General features: G+C 34.4%; 1 long non-coding RNA gene across 1 annotated transcript; it reads right to left on the minus strand.

The window, feature by feature from the left end:
* Positions 1-1,350: 1,350 nt before the first annotated feature.
* Positions 1,351-19,656, minus strand: LOC127849339 (uncharacterized). The gene is made up of 5 exons (XR_008034852.1): positions 19,512-19,656; positions 5,157-6,075; positions 4,649-4,745; positions 3,825-4,397; positions 1,351-3,713 (listed from the first exon to the last, which is right to left on the minus strand). It is a non-coding gene; the product is annotated as an uncharacterized LOC127849339 (long non-coding RNA).
* Between the last annotated feature and the right edge of the window lie 1,305 nt (positions 19,657-20,961).

Here is a 20,961-nt window from a genome sequence, read left to right on the forward strand (position 1 = left end):
ATTATTATTTACAAAAAAGTGAAGGGTTACAATTGTTTTTTACTGAAGATTTTAGGCCAATGTATAAATTTATCAATATAAAGCATTTAATGACAAACTTCAATACATGCAAAAATCTGTGAAAAGGCCCCTTTAAGCTGTCATCCAAAAATAAAACATGAAAGGTCATCTAAATACTCCCACTCCCATTATTGATATTTATTCTTGATGAAACGATAGTTTTTAACTGCATTTTCTTTCAATATTTTATATTTATTTGAAGAGAAATGGAATGGCAATACGCGTGCTGTTGTATTTTATGTTACTGCATAGTACAATACATTTATCCTTTATTCCTATTTTGCCTCGACTGCACGTTGGACACTTAATTATTTGAACGAAGAGTTTTATAGCGTTTTCTTTATGTCCAGAGAATTCAACTCCCGTTGTCAGGTAGATCTGATAGGCATGCAGTCTTCCTTACTAGGGCAGTTCAAATGTAAAATGTTTTACTAGTGCCACCTTGCGAAATGTATTGTCTTTATACCACTTCCTTCGAACGAAAAGAGGTAATAAAGTCGCATACCAACTGTTTTATATAGTTCTACTATTTCGGGCTACATCAATTCTACAGAGCGTTTATGGGTCCAAAGTTGAGTGGCCACAACTCAGTATGATTCATGGAAAACCCAGACATCCACAAAGCCAGGGGTCTGTTGACAGAGCCAACAGTGACATAAAAGACATCCTTGTAGCGCGGATGTGTGACAACAATACTCGAGATTCGAATGTCGGGCTCAAGTTTACGCAGCAGCAGATTAACTGTTCTCATCGTGCCTCAATTAACAAAACCCAAAGTTTGAACTTGCATCTTCCGGCCTGCCAGCTGCAACCATTTAAAGACTTCACTAGTTTTCTTACTGTAGCCCAAAAATAGTAGACCGGAATGACCGATTCGTCAAGACGTCAACTTGTATATATGTTTACGCTTGAATGGTTTAAAAAATGATAATAGTACGAAAACGTATTGATGAATAATAATTAGAATTGTATGCAATCGTAATCATTCCATATTAAAGATCATTGTCACATGATCTTTGACTAGCTTTAAACGTGCTCGAATCCCGGTAAGAGACACGTTATTTTCTGTTAAAACACTGTAATTTTCTTGTTATTAAACTTTTTAAAAGTTTATTGTCAAAGCTTTATTATATAAAGATGTTATTGCTAATGGGACACTTCAATCATATTCGTCACATTGCATTATAGCAACAAATGATACTGTAACACATTAGTATGAATGAAGCAATACACTCGTTCATTTTAATGTTTTCAGATATGTTTTAATATAAAACAAAATGCGTACAAAGTCTTAATTTGAAACGAATGTTTACAAAACAAATGACAAAGAAACAATTGACATCACTAATATTTGTAAAGAGTGATTTTATTTTAATGTTAAACATCATCGAAGACAATGTTATATCTAAGTCTGAAATGTTTATTAAAATTTATTAAAATAAAAGATTCAAAAACAGTAAAACTAAGCTGAGTATTTAAAATTTCGGTCCGTTCACAAACAATTTGGAATCTCAGCTATAGGAATATGCACATATTCGTCATGAATCTTATGGTAGAGTCAGACTCAAAACTTATGAACACTTCTTTGAAAACCAAATTAAGCATGATGGCCAAACACATAGAAAATATTAAGAAAAGAAACTAAATTTGTGTCAGCATATTGACTGAGTATGTTCGTGATAATAGGCCCTTATTCTAAGCCAATTGTTAACAAAAACAATTCCTTTTTTTGTACTAGCGAGTTATAAAAATGTTGTTTAAATACAGAAATTGCTTTTTATATACGTTGAATAATTTTATGTTTAAATGTTTATTTCACATGAATTCATGAACATTAATTTACTTTAAATTTCTTACAGGTATGTTTGCAAATTCTATAGTTAAGTGTTCAGAACTCGTTTTATGTATTTTTATCCTAGTCATAACATCAAATGAATTTCTGCGTAGTAGAATTATGAACATACAACAAACTAAAATACACATTATACACATAATATTAAAGGCATACGAATTTGATAATACATAGTTTAACAAAAAATAACGATACTTGCGAACAGCACACTTAAATAATATGTATACTAATTTCGGTATAAATAAAGAATCAAAATCAAACCAGACTAAATATTGATTCTGTCTTGAGTCAGGTATACAATTGGCAAAACAATATATAAGAGATAATTTCAAAACAACTACTGTATTGGATGGCGTTTTTGAATGGTGTTTAATACTGAGCTCATGGTAAGATTTTGTCTACTCGACTCGATGAATACTGAGTGCAAAAGAAGATAAAAAGATCAGATGTTCCTTTAGATAAAAACAACATAATTTAATAAATATATTATGTTGCTATTAAGTGAATGATATAGAAAAAAGAAAATGGATACGAAGACACACAACTACATGCATCTTTTCAATAATTATGGCGGTGTAAATAAATATTGTTGAAAATAAACTATCAAACATACATCAAAAGAACTTAAGCATGTATCATGGACACGATACATACACGATTATATTGACATTTTATTGAAGCAGTGCAACAAAGAGAATTAATTTTGATTAAACCGCATGTGGTATGATTGTAAGGTTCAACAATCAATTCGTTAATACCATATTGAATTTATACTTCCCGCTTTTCAGAATCATCTACTATAAAAAATACAGCATACATTAAACACATATACATATCCCAATGCAAAAAAGTATCGAGATAATATGGTCCCATGCACTCTTAAATCAACTGAGAAATACTTCATCACTCACTAAATATATATTTGATGTATTATCATGTTGATCATGTTGATAATTGAACGTTAGATGAACTTTTTGTTCAATGCCGAATGAAAAAATGTTTATATTTTTACCCATGTAAACATTAGCAAATCTAGAAAAAATATATGTTTGATACAAAGTTACCATATCATACGCTGATTTATTTACGAATTAGAAATTCGAACGATAGTCGAATTTAAATAAACAAACAGTATAAACAGGCATATAGAAAAATAAAATATACAAATATAAGCATATGTCAGCAAAACTTAACTATACAAGTTATGAAAAGTATATATGACTTAATGCAACTGAGGTGAATGTTCATATTTCGACTATCAAACGCATGTTTAGTTAGTAAGTCTAGCTACATGTATTTATATTTATTTTTCATCACGCAAAATGTTAAAAAAGTTTCAGTGGAGTAATTAACATGTTATAGTTCATCTTCTTGATGCCTCACGTATTTTATTTAAGAATTAATCATGTTTTGTCAGCCACTGATGAAACGGTTTAGAAGAATTGATTCGATTATTTAATAAATTAGAATTGGACTAGATAAGGATATTATTGAATAATTACAGATCAAAAACGATTGTTTTTCAGTATTTATTTTACTTCGGGTATTAAATTTAATTCTTTTTATGTAGATTACCCGATTCTATTTTCAGGTTAATATAGTTGAATCTTTTAGTTCCAGTACATCCGTGAATTCAATTCACCATACATCAAACTAACCAAAAACCTGTGAAAAAATTGCTTTTAATGTTTTATTGTCAATTAGTAAATTCAGTCATTGTTTGATGATGAGAAGTTGAAACTTCTTTCGTATGTTGACACAATGAGGTCAATCAGATCCAGTAATTCGGCCGTTTTTCTTCCTGAAACGAGTTCAAAATCAAAGAATCAGTTCATTGTTAAGTATATAACATGTACATTTAAATTAGACTGCAATCTTTGTACGCTCTATGAACACATATGCATTTACTCACCCGCACCATAACTGTGTCCTTCATATTGTTGCACAGTACTCTGTATCGATTTCAATAAAGAAAATGCACACATTTCCAATAAACGTGCAGCGTTTTTCATGACCTCATCATTCGGGTGAGTTTGGATAAAAAGTATTTTTGGATGATCTGGAACGCTTCGAATTTCGCCAAACAGTAAAAGTCCAGTCACACAGATGTCTGAATTGTTAAGAAACTTGATAACGGCTGCTTGCAAAAAATTATCAACAACAACCAATGCAAATTTATTAAAATGCTTGATATAATGTTTAATATCTTGGAGCATTATGTTCCGAGTACTTTCATTTGAGCCAGGAGCAAAGTGATGGCGAAACGTCTTTGTTGTGTAGACCTAAACAGACTTCGCGAAAACGAGGTCTTTCAATTCTTGACCTAGACCAGGAATATTAGGAAAATCCCGCTCGCAAATTGTCAGTATCTCTCTAATCGTTGTACAGATTTCCGACATGGAACCAAATATGTCGATCCTGCATTCAAATGTGATCATGTCGCGGTGACCCAGTGTGATTATATCACGGTCAATTTCTGCAATTTCTGAAATGAATGCGTAATTTGTAAGTGCATTAACACTTTGAGATATTTGGAAACGTTTTGTTTGTTTAAGTTGTATATTATTTACTTCTTAACGAATATCTACTATTCAGAGATGCGATTGATAATTTATATCCGTATGAAAGCACAAACATGCCATATATTAGTTTTATATAATAGCTTTCATTTTTTGCAATTAACTGAGCTTATCGATTTTGTAATAAATGTTCAATACTTGAGGAAAGTACACATACGATTTGCTTCGGCGAAAAAACGTTGTAATCTATGAATCGGGATGAGGTCGTTATTCCTCCTGCGATGTGCCATAGTGGCCTTTTTTCCTTTTGCAGACTATCAAATATTAAATATGTAAATTGGGCAATAAACAGTTTGATAATTACGAAATACTTTTTTTTTCAAATATCAAATGGTTTCATATGGTAAATGGCGTTCAAACATGATGAATTTTATTGTTATTTGTATCACAATTACAACACCTTTATCAATTTGCAAAAAATACAAGCACTATTTGGGACGTCTTCAGATTAACAAAAAAGCGACATATTTTGCAACTTATCATTCCGAAAGCGCAGCCTACTAAAAAGTCAGAATGATTTAATTAATAGAAAGGAATACATTTGATAGCATCATGAATGCTCACAAGTTTGAGACATTCTTTATTATAACACTACACTTGAAATCAAATTAAGGGATTTTATTATAATGATAAATTCTTAGTGAAGAAATAACTTGCAGTTATACCGTAAACAGACGGCGAATTCTTCTCATTAATGCCATCCGAGTTGTATGTGTATCCCGTTGAGCCTTACAATCTAATAAAAAAGCTAATAATATATACCGTATACAGCTGTATGCATTTTTATGAAATAGTTCATAAATGGATTGTTTAAGCTAAATTAAACTTCAATGTATATACTCTTCCTCAAAACCACAATCTTAATTGTAAAATCAATAGTATTGAGAGCACAGTAGTATTCTAAATCATTCGCGTTTATGAAAAGTGTGTGCATGATATGTTACACAGTTCGAGTACGTGATTAAAGTATAACATTTTAACTTATGTGAGATCTTTTATAAATTACAATGTATGCACCGATTCAATTTAGAATGTGCTTGTGTCATTGTATTAACCTACATTGTGCTGTTAATTTCTCGGTTTCTTTAAATATCCATAGATACAGTCGTTGCACAGTTTCTTACATTGGACCATCAGCTTCAATAAATGTAATGTAATGTTTAAAGAAAGTTTACGTTTAATGAATATGCAACTTAAGAGATAAAGTAAACAAGCAAAGTAAACAGCGATGCAATAACAATTTGCAATTTACTTACCTGAAACTTGCTACTAATCTGAAACTGGTAAGAATGCCACGCATGCTTACATGAATTTAAGGTTTGTCATATTTACATTATCTTTTATTTCTTCTGCTATTAGAGAATCAAAAGCTGAACCTCAGCGTCCCTCTAATTAATGTCCGGTTGAAAGTTCAGGTCAAGGGTATCATCTACCAGCCAAGCACGTTTAACCCATGCCTCTAGCGTCCTTCATCTGTTTTACAAGTTTCTGGCGCGCGTCTGATACCGCCTTCGGGAATTGTTGAAACATGGAACATGTATTAGCCTTCAGCTGTTTCAACTCCTTTCACACTCGTTCGCGTTTCTGAAAATATCAAGACAACATTCCTCGTTTTTCGGGATATCAGGTGGCCAGATGACCGATGCATTCGCTCAAACCGGATGGAATCCACCATATCTTTAGAGAGCTTCAAAGTTGACTTCATGGGCTCCTTAAGCTTCTGTTCCGACACTTCCGCTTGCTAGTTGCCGGTTGAAATATTTTTTTGAATGCTCGTTAAGATAAGATTATTCCACATCAACTACAATTTTAGATAGTTTACCTCCTCTTGCAGCTCGTCACTTTGTCTATCCCGATAGCTGACTCTGTTAAACATGAAGGTAGAACCCATATCATCCAAATCTAGCCTTTCTTTTAATCACCTCACCCACTCTTCTGTGGCCTACGCCCGATCCTCCATTGCCTCCACACCGTCCTTATTTCTTTTGCCCAAGTTTATACCATTTTTCTCTAACAATTTGATAACGTCTAGCTTCCTTTCCATATATTATCCGCAGAACAAGTAACTGCGTGGCTACAGTCAGAGCGTTGATGAAGGTTTGCCCCGATCGCATGCCATTCTATCCCGAACATCACTTTCGAACCCAGTAAACAGTATTCCAAATGTATCGACCGGCTTTTAAGCTCTGAATCACGTACATGTAAAACAGAGTTGACTTTCTGAAGTAAGCCACTAATTTATTTGTCTAGATTACCTAGCTTGCCTCTTTGTTTTTTCTTTTGTTTGTAACACCGAAACTATTTCAAATTCTGTTTCGCTCTGTTCGCTTATTCACTTGAGTTGTTTGGAAAAATAGCTTATATCACCAAATATGTACTTGAAGACACTCGTTACCACTTAAACACATATATGTATCCTAGTAAAAGTGAAACGCTGTTGTAATCCACCAAAACGTGTGTAGATACATACATTGAAACAGTACAAAACAATCATGAACAATCTTGAACTTTAAGTTAAAAGGCATGTGTATCTTAAGAACGAGAGGGGGGTAGCATTCAGCAAATAATCAATTATCATGACAATTTCAACGTGCAAGTTTTCTCAAAAGCCTTTATATCGATAAGCTGTTGTGTTGAGACTTAATAAATAACAATTTTTTCATAACTTATAAATAAACAAACTACGCCTCTAAATAGGCTTTCGCATAAGTAGTATGTGTGAAGGAGGAGGAGGAGGTGGATGAGGAGGAGGAGGAGGATATCATATTGGCCGAACTGTCATGGGACCGTTTCAACAGTTTGGTACCTTAGCCGCGAAGAACGCTGGGAATCATTGTGCATGTCCGGATCTGTCAAGAACAAGTGTTACATTACTGTTATTGTTACTTTAATCTGTTTGGATCCTGTCGAAGGCACCATGATCGACGGGATCTACATCTACCTATGTGTATAGGTAACCTTGTAGTAAGGTTATATTACTACAAATGGCGCTGCGAGCTCCGAACTTTTTGATGTTTAAAAGTCATATATTTTGACTCGGTAAATTTCGAGTCAGCTATCTTAAAAATTTTCAAGAATAATTGTCATCGTCTGTTTCCTTAAAAACTGCATACATTTTTATTAAATGAGTATATCTTAATTGCAATTTAAGCAGCATTCATCGTATTAAACCGATTTCGTCGGTATTTGTCAGATAATTTGTTGACTTCGACGTTTGGGTGATTGCGTACGATTGCGGTCTTGTGAACCGTGTACGTGCCTTATCTGTGTTTTCTATTTTTAGGTTTTCAATATTGAATGTTCGGGATTGCTAGTGCCAATATTCATCACACGGCTAAATTTAGAGCAGTGCTTGTTTACATTGCCCTGTAGTATTTACTCACTGCAATTCGATTGTGATTTTAAACAATTTCTGCAGCGGAAAATGGCAATTTATTCAGTGAGGTAGAGAGTGAATATCGTTCATTTCTCTTGAGTAGTTATAAACTCAACGAGATTACTTATCAATTACAAGTGTTACGATTTGTAATTTAATCAGGATTTAACTACAAGTGAGGTTGAATAATTTCACTTGTTACAAATTACTAATTTGTTATGGTTTTTGAAATATTAAATCATATTGCCACATTGTGTTTTGTGTTTTTCATAGTCAATGCCAGTTTCAAGTTTAAAAGTCATTTGATTATTTGAACCATGTAATTAACCCAAATTTGTCCTATTTACCATCCTATGCTTTAGCTGTCTGTACGTTTGTAATATCATTGATTTGCCTAAAGTAAGGCGAATCACCGCATTGCTATCAATTCAGTTTCACGTTTGAGAAAAGTATTCCTCTCATCAATTTATTTTTGATAGTTTCACAGTTTAAAGGGATCTTTTCACGCTTTGGTAAATTGACAAAATTGAAAAAAGTTGTTTCAGATTCGCAAATTGTCGTTTTAGTTATGATATTTGTGAGGAAACAGTAATACTGAACATTTACCATGGTCTAATATAGCCATTATATGCATCTTTTGACGATTTTAAAACCTAAAAATTATAAAGCGTTGCAACGCGAAACGATTGAATAATTTGGAGAGTTCTGTTTTTGTCGTTAAATTTTGTGAAACTACGAAGATTGCTTATATAAGGTATAAAATACTTCAAGTATATGTTTTCGGCGGAATAGCTCAGTAGGCTAAAGCGTTTTTACTTCAGGACTCTGGCAGGACTCCAGGGGTCACTGGTTCGAAACCTGGTCCGGGCAATGTTCTTTTCCTTTTTTTAATTTTATTCTTGATTTTTTACTGGAGCTTTTACGATCCAATGTTTACATTTATCGATATAAAGCATTTAATGAATAAGTTAAAAAATGCCAAAATCTGTGAAAAGGCCCCTTTAACATTATTAATTCTTATTGGTAAGAATTATTGGTGATGTGTATACTTAATAAAGTATTTATACATTTCAAATCGTACAATGTTCTTCGTATTGAGTGGCATTTGATTATTTCAATGAATTTGAAGTCCATTTATTTTGTCCTTGTTTATCATATGATGCTGTGACCCGTGTTGAATTACACAAGTCCCTACTAAAACTTCTAGTGTTTTCCTACAGGCAATGTCAAATCTGTAGTGAAGACAACCGACACTACAATAACAACAATCGTTGGTTATTGTGTAATAACCATTGAATTTCTGAAATTGTCCTTTGTCTGTAAAAATATTGTTCGTGATTGAATCACAAGTTCATTACTAGTGAGGTTCATACTTTCACGTGTTTTCCTTTATTAAATTTTTGAGGTTGTGATTATTAAATCATATGACCTCATTGTGGTTTTCGTATTCAATGCCAATTTAAAGTTTAAAGGGGCATTTAATTGTGTTTTTGTTTTCTCTGCGTGCACGCTTCATAAATTGTGGCTTGTAAATTTTATAAAAGTCTCTTGTTGTGCGCTATTTACAGCAATACACATTCCTGTAATATCAAGATTGGTTTGTTGGAATGTGTTTCGAATATTCTGGCCAACGATATATTGGAAAGGTTTTTGTTGGATTACCGTAAACTGTAAATTTGTTCATGAGCGCACCCATTCAGTATATTACCGTATTCCCTCAAATAAATGAAACTAGTTCTTAAACAATTCAACTGAAGCAGTTTTCAGTAATTGTAATTTAATTTAGTTGTTAAATAATTCATTAACTTAACTACATTAGCCAACGTGCATGATGGATGGACATCTCAAATTTTACATTGGTTATATCTACTTAACATTTGATGTAAGTCATGTTTGGGTTCAGTACATCTAGGCCTGATTCCGAGCATAGATATAATGAGATATAATGAGGAGGGGGAGTGGTATGGAGTAGACCAGTCGCTGAACCGGTCGAAGAGCAGACTGAGCAATATCAGGCAATGACTCAAGTGCCCAGGGCACATGGGGTGTACCCTGTACAGTGCAATGCCTTGGCGCAGTAGGCACAGCCTGTTCACTAACAGCTCACACATGGCGCTCAGTCAGGCCCATACCAGGCGTTGACTCAGGTGCCCGTGGCACATGAGATGTACCCTGTACAATACCATGCAATGACGCAAGGGGCACAGCCTATGCCGAATCAGGTCATGACACAGGTACCAGTTTAACAAGATAACCAGGTTGTACTAGATGCGGTCGATTGTACGACTGACATTCACTGAGGTTGTGCGGTCAATTTTATGGCCGACATTATTCATGGTTGTGCTAGATGCGGTCAATTTTATGGCCGGCATTGTTCGAGGTTGTACTAGATGCGGTCGGTTGTACGACTTACATTCACTTAGGTTGTGCGGTCAATTTTATGGTCGACATTGTTCAAGGTTGAGCTAGATGTGGTCAATGTTTTGGCCGACATTATTCATGGTTGCGCTAGATGCGGTCAATTTAATAGCCGACATTGTTTGATGTTGTACAAGATGCGGTCGGTTGTACGACTAACATTCACTGAGGTTGTGCGGTCAATTTTATGGCCGACATTGTTCAAAATTGAGCTAGATGCGATCAATTTTATGGCCGACATTATTCATGGTTGCGCTAGATGCGGTCAGTTTTATGGCCGAAATTATTCATGGTTATGCGAGATGCGGTCACTTTTATGGCCGATATTGTTTGAGGTTGTACTAGATGCGGTCGGTTGTACGACTGACATTTACTGAGGTTGTGCGGTCAATTTTATGGCCGACATTGTTCAATGTCGAGCTAGATGCGGTCAGTTGTAGGGCCGGCACGGATTTGGGTGTGGCACGCATAGGGATCCTGTGTTTGTCACATGATTAAGGAGTAAGGTCAAACCATGGGACAGGTGACAGGATCCCTCATTGTGGTATATGCAGTATGGGGAAATGTGGACAAAAGGTTAAATATAAGCCTAAATGGAGTAGAGTGATTTAAGTTGTGTCTATGCTGTAATGTGTGGTCTGGTTAATCAATTTAATGCGTGCCAGGGATTGTTCAGGTAGATACTGATAAATGGGAGTCTGACTGACCCATGTTTATTTACGAGAAACAGGTCAAAGAGGGCTAGGTCATGAAGAAGGGTTATGTGCGCGCATGAGGTCAGCGTCTATCAATTAGGAGGGGCGACTTTAAAACAGGGAGTTATGTCGTAAAATGACCGAACCGTTATAAGACCGTTCCGATCGATGGCAATGCCAGATTCGAAGAATGCTGGGACCCATTAGCTTTCCGGCCTGTTGTGGGACATGTAGATAGTTTGTGAACTTCATGCTGTTCAGAATAGGATCCGGGAATACTGTTTGGGATAAGCCATCCGGCATAGTGACCAACCCATCCTTTTTACGGACAATTTATACAATATATACAGCCACTGGGATCTGATGCATCGATGGATAGAAACAAGAAGATCGTGAATGCGGGTATGAAGCGTCTCGTAAGATTAACGAACGTTCGGAGTCCCACTTTCTGACCTCGTTAGTCGGGCATCCAAAGTCAACCATGCTAAGATAACACTAGAAGTACCTTAACGTCTGTGCCTTTTGAAGGAGTGTGTCAGGTGCGAACTTGTAATGTAACATTGCAGATTGAAGTACCGTCCGGCACTGCAAGGTGCCCGAACATTCTTTACTCGTAAGTGAGGAAACCGTGTGCCGGTCATTGTGAAGAAGATCTGCATGCATATCAAACATCATGGAATGAACTAGGAGGGCATATTTCGGCCGAGTACCAGTCATGCCACGATAGAGAATCTGAGGGCCCAGTTCGACTCCCGCGGAGACGCCAACCTGGACCAGTGTGGCGACATCATGGCCATCGCAGGCATCCTCTGAAACCCTCTGCTAAAGGAGTTGCTAGAACATTACGACTTTCTGAAGCTCGTTATACGCTTCCTTGCCATTGTCGCTTGCAACCAAGGGATCAACAAGATGAGCCCTAAGGCCCTGGCAATTGTGTTTGGACCCAATGTGTTCATGTGAGGCAAGGGATTTATTGCGCCGAAAGACTAAGGCACCATGAACCAGATTATGTACCGCTTCATTGTTGACTACAACGCGCTATTCCAAACGGGAGAGGCAAAGGAACAATAAAGTCCCCGACCGCCCTCCCTCGCCCAAATTGAGTCTAATCGAGCCCGAGGTATCAATGGAGGACTATAAAACGGGGAGGAATGTGGTGAAATGGCCGAATTGCCATGGGGCCGTTTCGACAGTTTGGTACCTTAGCCGCGAAGAACGCTGGGAACCAGTGTACAAGTCCGGATCTGTCAAGAACAAGTTTTACATTACAGTTATTGTTAATTTGTCTGTTTGGATCCTGTCGAAGACACCATGATCGACGAGATCTACATCTACCTATGTGTATAGGTAACCTTGTAGTAAGGTTATATTACTACAATATACAGTTTAACTACGGTTGTTATTATAAAAATACACATCTAACAGATCAACGCCGCACTTAACGATCAACGTTATAGTTTATTGAAAAAAATTATCTAGTCAAACAGCTCAACTATACACAACGATAGTACTGGACCTTCGTGTGTAAGATATTCGTATGTTCTCTGTGGATTGACGCGCTTTTTGTTATTTGGTAAACCAATTATTTTTTGATCTAGTTATTGTGAATTTGTTTCGAAGCAAAGCTGTGTCTGGTAAGAGTCAAACCCGAAGCTCTCTAAAAGTGAATATATGCTATTTTGCACAGAGAGTGCCGCTCGATAAACATTCCGTCCACGGTTGTTCCCTTTTTTCGATCAAAATTCAGTTTGCACGTTCTATAAAGCTTGCTGATCGATATCAGGCTAGTTTGCTATGTTCTACATGCCGCTTGATCATAAAGTTGGCTTGCTTCATGCAGATTGATCCGAATAAAGGTTAAGCCATTTAAATTACACATGTCCATGTGATTTCATGGATCTGTCACTTCAAATCTTTTAAAACCATCTAGTGTTATGCGATACAAGTATTGCTGAAGAAATAACAGCAAAATAACGAACACCAACAAATAATATGCTAACTTTAATGTTGAATTCAAATGATTAATTTATGACGCAAGTTTATTCTGGTTCAAAGTTGTAATTATACTTTTCTAAAAATAGATTTCTGAGCGGAGTTAACTTTGACCATTTTTAGGATTGGCTGAATTTTAAACTCGAGCGCACGGGTTTTGAAAATTAGTTCATACTTGTTTTTGTAAGTGTTGAACACACAGCGTTAAAAAAGTGAATTTGAATTGTGCTGAAAATTTTGATGATTGGCAGTTGTGCTAAATTCGGGGAGACAGGAATCTTGTTAAGTAGAGATTTCTGACATCCTCATTCGTTCTGTACAGTATAAAATGGACTTAACAATCGTTAAAATCATGTAACTATCAAATAGAGTCATGAAGTACTCACTGTGACTTTATTCATTGTATAAATAGTGATTAATGTTAAATAAATGGGTGTGCTTTTTTATTTATTAACAATTGCAAAATGTTCACAGTTCGAATTCGACATTCAACCGCGAACATTGCATGGTGCGGATACGATGTCCGGTTAAACCCCTGTGTGGTGTGATTTGAAAATAAATCATAAACAAAAGTCTTTAAAAAGTTCGTTTTGAGGATAACCATGAGTAATCGTTCAAAGAAGGACACCAACACGATCAACTATAAGAAATTAAACGTTTCAGGGATGGCGGACGTGGGCGAACCTAGTTTAAAAATAGAAAAGTCGACCGAAGTAAACCATTTATAGGCTACAGCAGAATCAAACGAAAATGGCGTCCTCCAGTTACTTCAGGACGACGCAATAGATGACGATTACCTTTCTTACATGAAGAAAGAAATCGAAAACCTTATGAAACAAGAAGTAAAACTTCGCAAAAAAATCAGGAATTCCATGAATAAAAAAATGAGCGGGAAAAAAAGAAGGCAAAGATTTAATACCTAGAGGGTAAAGTAAAAGTACTTTTTTACTCTTACACTTACAGTAAAACTAAAAGTAAAGGTAGTAAAAAGAGAGATCATGAACATAAGCTTATAATTGATGACTTGAAAAAAGATAAATTACTTACAAATAAAGTTAAAAAGCGAACATCAACGCTGGGTTTACTAGATGACTCTGAATATGATGTTGACATGGCATCCATTAATAACTATTCAAAACAAGAGTCTATGTATTATAATGAAGATTCTAGCTCTTATTCAGAAACATCTCAAATTCGTTCAAAACAGTCAGTCAAGGCAGTTAAAAGAAAAAGGTCAGGCATTGCAATTACATCTAAGAAAAAAAAAGTGAAGTCTCAAAGATACCCACACATATATCTAAGATATGAATTCATAAGCAAAAATATAGCATTTGAAAGTTTGGATTTAAATTTATTTATAGCAGGAGAATTAGAAATCATATTTGACTGTAGAACCAACTCAACAGAACGAAATGGTAGATTGGAATTGCTCGCACGCATAATGTATCTAAGAATGGCATATGAAGGGCTGAAATGTTATTATGCAGCTGTGCTTAGAGAGATTGAACTCGTGAAGAAAAAATGAAATGATGGATTTCAATATTTAGAAATCGCTATTTTAATTAAATTCCATATGAAACATTCAAGCAATAAAAACAAAAATCAATATCTCTAACATTCAAAAGCAATAAACTAGATTCTCTGACTATATAAAAAGAGTCAAGTGTGCGGTTTTGTGAGCTTTACCAGAGAAACACATGTCAACACAAAACTAATCACACGCAAAAGGCAAAATACAGTTGTGCCACATGTTGACAAAAAGATGACAAGAAGCTGGAACATCCAGAATGCTCACAAGAATGTCCCAGTCGACTGATGTTACTAAACATTATTTCAAACAAATATGAAAAAGACGATGCGATAATCGACAAAATACCAATATACTGTTTTAAATCAGAATATTTAAACTCTAATTTAGGTAAACATATCTGATCACATTCAAAATCATACAAAATTTGTTCATTTACACATAATTCACATAAGGATATATGTGAAAAGATAAGAATTCATGAAAACGTAAAAGCTTCGCCACAATTAAATTTTATTGGTTGTTAAATCCCAGTAAATAATAGAATTAATACATAATTTATTACGAAAATGCTACATGATTGTAATCATTAGACAGTGCGTGAATTGTTAAAGTATGGTTTTCCCTTTGGTGCAGTAAAGTATAGTGCTACATTAGTAACCATGCTTTCAGTGTGGAGGAATTACAATCATAGAGGAGCTAGTGAATATCCAGAAGCAATGTTCAATTATTTGTTGAAAGAAAAGAGTTACAATTCTGTGTTAGGTCCTTTTAAATCTAATCCTTTTACTAGTAAGTTAAAAATCTCCCCGTTAAACTATGTGCCAAAAAAGGATGTCACACAAAGGATAATTATTTTGGACTGAGTTTTCAAGGTTTCTGCCTCAAACGACTTTATTAACAAGTCGGAATTTCTAGGGGAATTTATTAATTTAGTGTTTCCAAAAATAGATGACATGTGTGAATTGATAAAAGCAAATGGGAATTGTTGTTTGTTGTTTAAAAATGATCTTAAACGGACTTATAGACAGATTAACATTTGTCCCGGTGATTATAATTTAGTGTCATTCATATATAAAAAGCACATATTTTGTGATACTGTTTTTTCCATGGGACTAAGGTAAGCAGCTTACATTTGTCAAAGAGTACCAAATGCTGTGTAGCATATATATTACTTAAACTTGGTGCAACTTTTCCAAATTATTAAGATGATTTTGCAGGTGCTGAAAAAGTAGACTATGCTGAGTTTGCTTTATATTTGTGTTTAGAAAATATTTGACAAAAATGTGGTTTGGAAGAATCAACATATAAATCTGTAAAACCAACTACAAGAATAATTTTCAAAGGTGTTATGTTCGATACTATTAAAATGATTATGGAAATATCACCAGATAGGTTGATTGATTTAATGTTATTAGTGGAGCATTGATTTAGAAAAGAAGTTGCTTCTTTGAAAGAAGTTCAACAATTACTTGGCAAGCTGAACTTTGTTGGAGCGTGTGATTAAGCGAGCCGTATATTTATCAACAGACTATTGAACTAGCTTAGCGACCTCGTTATATGCATTGAACGATGAACATGATTGTCATGCAATACCAGATGACATGAAGTTGGATTTAAAATGGTGGACAACTTTTTGCCAAAATACAATGATATTTCAGTAATTTCGGTAGAAGAATGGTCTTCTCCAGATGAAACCTTCTAATGTGATTCTTGTTTAAGTGGTTGTGGCGGGTGCTTACAAGGACATTATTTAAATGCAATTTTCCCCACATTATAACAAAAATAATACCATAGCTCCAAAAACAGCCGAGCTAATAATAATAATAGGTGGTGTTAAAGTAATAGTAATTGAACTAGTAATGGCGGTAGTAGTATATTAACAACCGTTATATTGTTATTGCTCCGCAAAACCTGTAGGTTGCGACTCATCCGATATATTTTGCTGTTTAACAATTGATTTATACACGCAGTGACAAATCGGTCTTAACCGATTTTCGAATACATTTGTTTATCGTTTGGAGAAAAGGTAAGTCCCTTATCTATAATTACGACGACGTATACATAATACTCATACATAATGTAGAGATGTGAAGTGTTAAAGCTTATTTATTTTTAAGTTTTTTAACATAGTCGGGATGAAGTATAAAAAAATGCCCCGCAACTACGGACATTCTATATATTTAACTTAAACACATATTATTATTGTATTAATCAAAATTAAATTTTGTCTAAAACGAGTACTAGTATATACAATAATTTGAGACAACGAACCTTCTCAATTATATTAAGTTTGAGACTAAATGTTTAAAAGTGTGCATGATGTAAACGATTTAAATTTGGTTGACCCTTTTTTTTACTTGCATTCAGTCCGATGATAATAGGCTTATTTTAATCTTGAATTAAAAAGTTTAATTTATTACGCAAGTTTATTCTGGTTCAAAGTATTGTCATCATACCTTTCTTAAAATAGATTTCGGAGCGAAGTTAACTTTAACTCAAAGAATGTTCGTACTTGCGGGGCCTTATCTGCACAAACAATCATACATGTGTATGTCATAAACATAAGGACGTTTAAAGATAAACGCATTGAATTTTCTTTGATCAAGCACGACAAAAAAACTAGTTTCTTTATCACATCTCGAATTCTGACAGAATATTATAGTAAAAAAAATAACAATTTATATGATATGTTTTAAATCTAAATTCGTGTTTGTATAATATTTATAAATGGACATTTTATTTACATCCGAAATATATACGTCAGTAAAAACATAAAGGAAGGACTGTATACAGGCTGACGAAACAACCATTGACATATAACAAACACATTTCAGCACAACCGCCCAGACATTACTACACACATACACAGACACAGCAGTATTAATAGGTTTGCTTCAGTCTTTTAACATCATTATTGGCAAGTGAAACGAATATTACCTGTGCATACATTTTTAATAGGATAATAAATTTTAATATTGTCGATTTGTTCAAATAAAATGACCACATGTACGTGTTCGTGGAACACAGAGTTTTAAACATTAAATGACGAGGTTAATGTTTGAACAGTGTGCACAGAGTAAACATAATTCGGTGGGTTTTGTTATACCGCTTTCAGTGTATAGTGAAGCGACACGTCATTGTTTGCAAATGTCGTTTTAAGCCAATAGGAAATAAAATACAACATACGAAATACATATGCTACTTTAGGTGCACGGTTTTGTATCATAGTAAGCATACATTATTATACATAATATGGATTTCAATACGACATGTAATATGCATAATGCATGTTACTCTTCAACAATTTTTTGAGAGCCGTCCACCGTAGAGTAAACGCCAAATTGATATGTCCGACGTATCTATCCAGAATGTCTTCTCTTTGTCAGAATATAGTCACGCATTGTCTAAATATCAAAACAAATGAATATATAATTGCATTTAAGTACATGTACATGCATTACCAAAGTGTTGTCTCGACAAACACATCATTGTATCAAAATATTAACACTTGTTCAATATCACTTTCGCATACAACCAGTGGATTATTTTAGGGTGTTATTGTTTTTTATTAATGATTTGACATAAAAGAGTTTCGTTGTAAAGACATCTTACTATGTATTATCCGTTAAACAAACCAAACGCATGATTAGTCATTGTAGTTATACAATGTCATTTTTATAGAATCACATTGATTTATGTGTTTAATAATGTACCTCCATATTCCTTACTTTATAACAATCTATATCTTGACCATATATCGCAATTAAAACACAGCGCATTGTTTGGTTACCGAAATGTTGTGGCATATGTTATGCAGATATCAAGGGCTACATAACGCAATTATTTGTTATAAATTTCAACAATATACTGTCAACTGTCTCTTAAACAATATAAAGAAGTGAAACTCCAGCTGCTGGAGCAGTATTGAATTTTCATTAAAAACAATTAGTTGGTCCTTTATTTAAGGCAAGTGACCGATTGCCCAAACAGTACAAAACAGCACAATACAGCACAATACAAACCAACATAAACACAAAATATGAATAAAGCTGGGGTCACCGCCTTGGAACGGTCAATGCAAAGCATTGGGGGTTTAAACCTGGTTATAGAGCGCTCAACCTCACACTTGGCCCAGCAATATTCATAATACATTTAAGTGTAAATAAAATTTAACGTCATAGCATTGTAACTCATATTAAACAATAATAAAAGGGAATTAAAACGCATTCAATTTAATTACTATTTAATTACTCAATTGCATTGAAGATACAAGAGTAACAGAATTACAACTTTTTGACGAACGATCAAATAAAACTATTAACAACTGTCAACTACATTCCTTCTTTATAGAAAAGATTTGAGAATATAGAATCATATAGTTAATATCTCAGATAATACCTTAAAAACTTAACTTATTTAATAAGAACGCAATAATTTATGTTGTAAATTTCCACAATTTAATGTCAATTGTTCTCTTTAACAATACCTTGAAACTTAACTTATTTCATATAACGCAATTAATTGTTGTAAATGTCCACAATATGAAGTCAATTGTTCTCTTAAAAATACTTTGAAACTTAACTTAATATGCGATGTTATGAATTTTATTAGCGATGAGCTAGATATTGACACTAATGATATGCATATTGAAAGAGCACATAGAATGGGTTGTTTTGACCCTAAAAGTAGAGATGCTAAAAGACAAACGGTAGTACGTTTGAGGGATTACGTGGCTACCGAGGCAATCATGGAAAATGCTTATAAACTAAAAGGGAGCCGATTTGGACTTGATAGGCAGTACCCTAAAGAGATATCAAAAGCACGATCAAGCCTGTATAAATCATAAGAAGCCAGAAATGCTAGACTGAATAGGCACAAAGTGCAAATTAAATATCCAGCCAGACTCTGTGTCAATGGCAGAACAATTACCGCCATGTTTCCCGAATAGTTTCTTTTTATCTCTTGTGTTATTGAACAAACTGAGCTAAAACAAAACGTGAAAACGTACCTCGGTTGTGCACGGAACATAAACTCCAACAGGATACGTCGAACGCAGAAGCTGTCACACACATATAAAAACACCTAACACCAGATGATTTCGAACTCCAGAAATGTAAACACGACAAGCGATGTAAATCCCCAATCAAAAGCGCCGTTGCAGCGAATTCTAAAAATAGATATCATGTGAAAACAATCGTGGGATCCCATGAAATTGACAGCGCAAAGGTAACGATACAGAACACGGCTCCAAAGTAGGACAGCGATGAGGTGTTACGAGAGGTCAAGTTTTGTTTTTGAACATTTAAGGACTGAAAGGGAAATCCTACAATACATAAGATCGGATAAAGGAGTACCCCAGGGGTCTGTCCTTGGGCCCTTACTGTTCAATGAGGTTAGCAATAGTTTTACATGCCTGGTAGGGAAACGTCAGGGCGAATCATTGTGTCAATTTTTATTTGCGATGTATTTGAATGACATTGAGGAATATTTGCTGACAAATACTTATGATGGAGTAAATTTAGACACTTAAAATTATTCATAATTTTATATGCCGACGATTTTGGTTTGTTTTCAGAAAGTGAAACCGGTTTACAGAAAGGGTTAGATTTGTTAAAACAATACTGTGGTCGAAGGAAGTTAACGATTTATACACAAAAAACTAAAGACATGGCAGGAAGGAGGAAGACTAGAACGAAATATGAGATTCCTATATGATAACAACGTTTTAGAAATTTTTGATAACTTACATATTTGGGTTTTGTCTTTTCCTCAGGGGGGGGGGCTCTTTTTCCAAAACGTTTGATAGTCTGTGTGGACAGTCTTTGAAAGCTATTTTATATTAAGACAATATATGTCAAAATTTTATAACATTACAATACAACACAGGTTGGAAATGTTTGATAAATTAATTCTCCCGATTTTTACTAAAATCTCGGAAATATGGGGTTTACAGAGCAATATAAAGATAGAACGAATACATTTAAATTATTGCAAAGTATTATTAGGAATCCGAAGGCAAACACAGAATAACTTTATATATGGAGAACTAGGAAGAACGTCGTTATCTGTCAGACATAGCATTAATGTAATTAGATATTCTTTAAAGATAGTAAACACACATGATATTAAATATGTAAAACTTGTTTATGATCTTATGTTCCGAGAATAAGAAACATACACAAATAACATATCATGGGTCTACATGGTAAAAAGTCTTTTAGGTAATTGTAGTTTTAACGATATGTGGCTGAAGCGAGGGGTTGGGGATGTAGACATATTTTTGAAAAAAAATGAGTAAGAGTTGCATATATGTTTATGCAAAATTGGAAAACCGAACTGAGTGAATCAACTAGAGCTAAACATACATATTAATATCCGATTTTAAATTCAAATCATATTTAAGTGATTTAAACATTCCAAAGTACAGAATGGCTCTCTCTAGATTAAGAGTCTCTGCA

This window comes from Dreissena polymorpha, chromosome 10, assembly GCF_020536995.1.
Source record: "Dreissena polymorpha isolate Duluth1 chromosome 10, UMN_Dpol_1.0, whole genome shotgun sequence".
NCBI classification, from domain to species: domain Eukaryota; kingdom Metazoa; phylum Mollusca; class Bivalvia; order Myida; family Dreissenidae; genus Dreissena; species Dreissena polymorpha.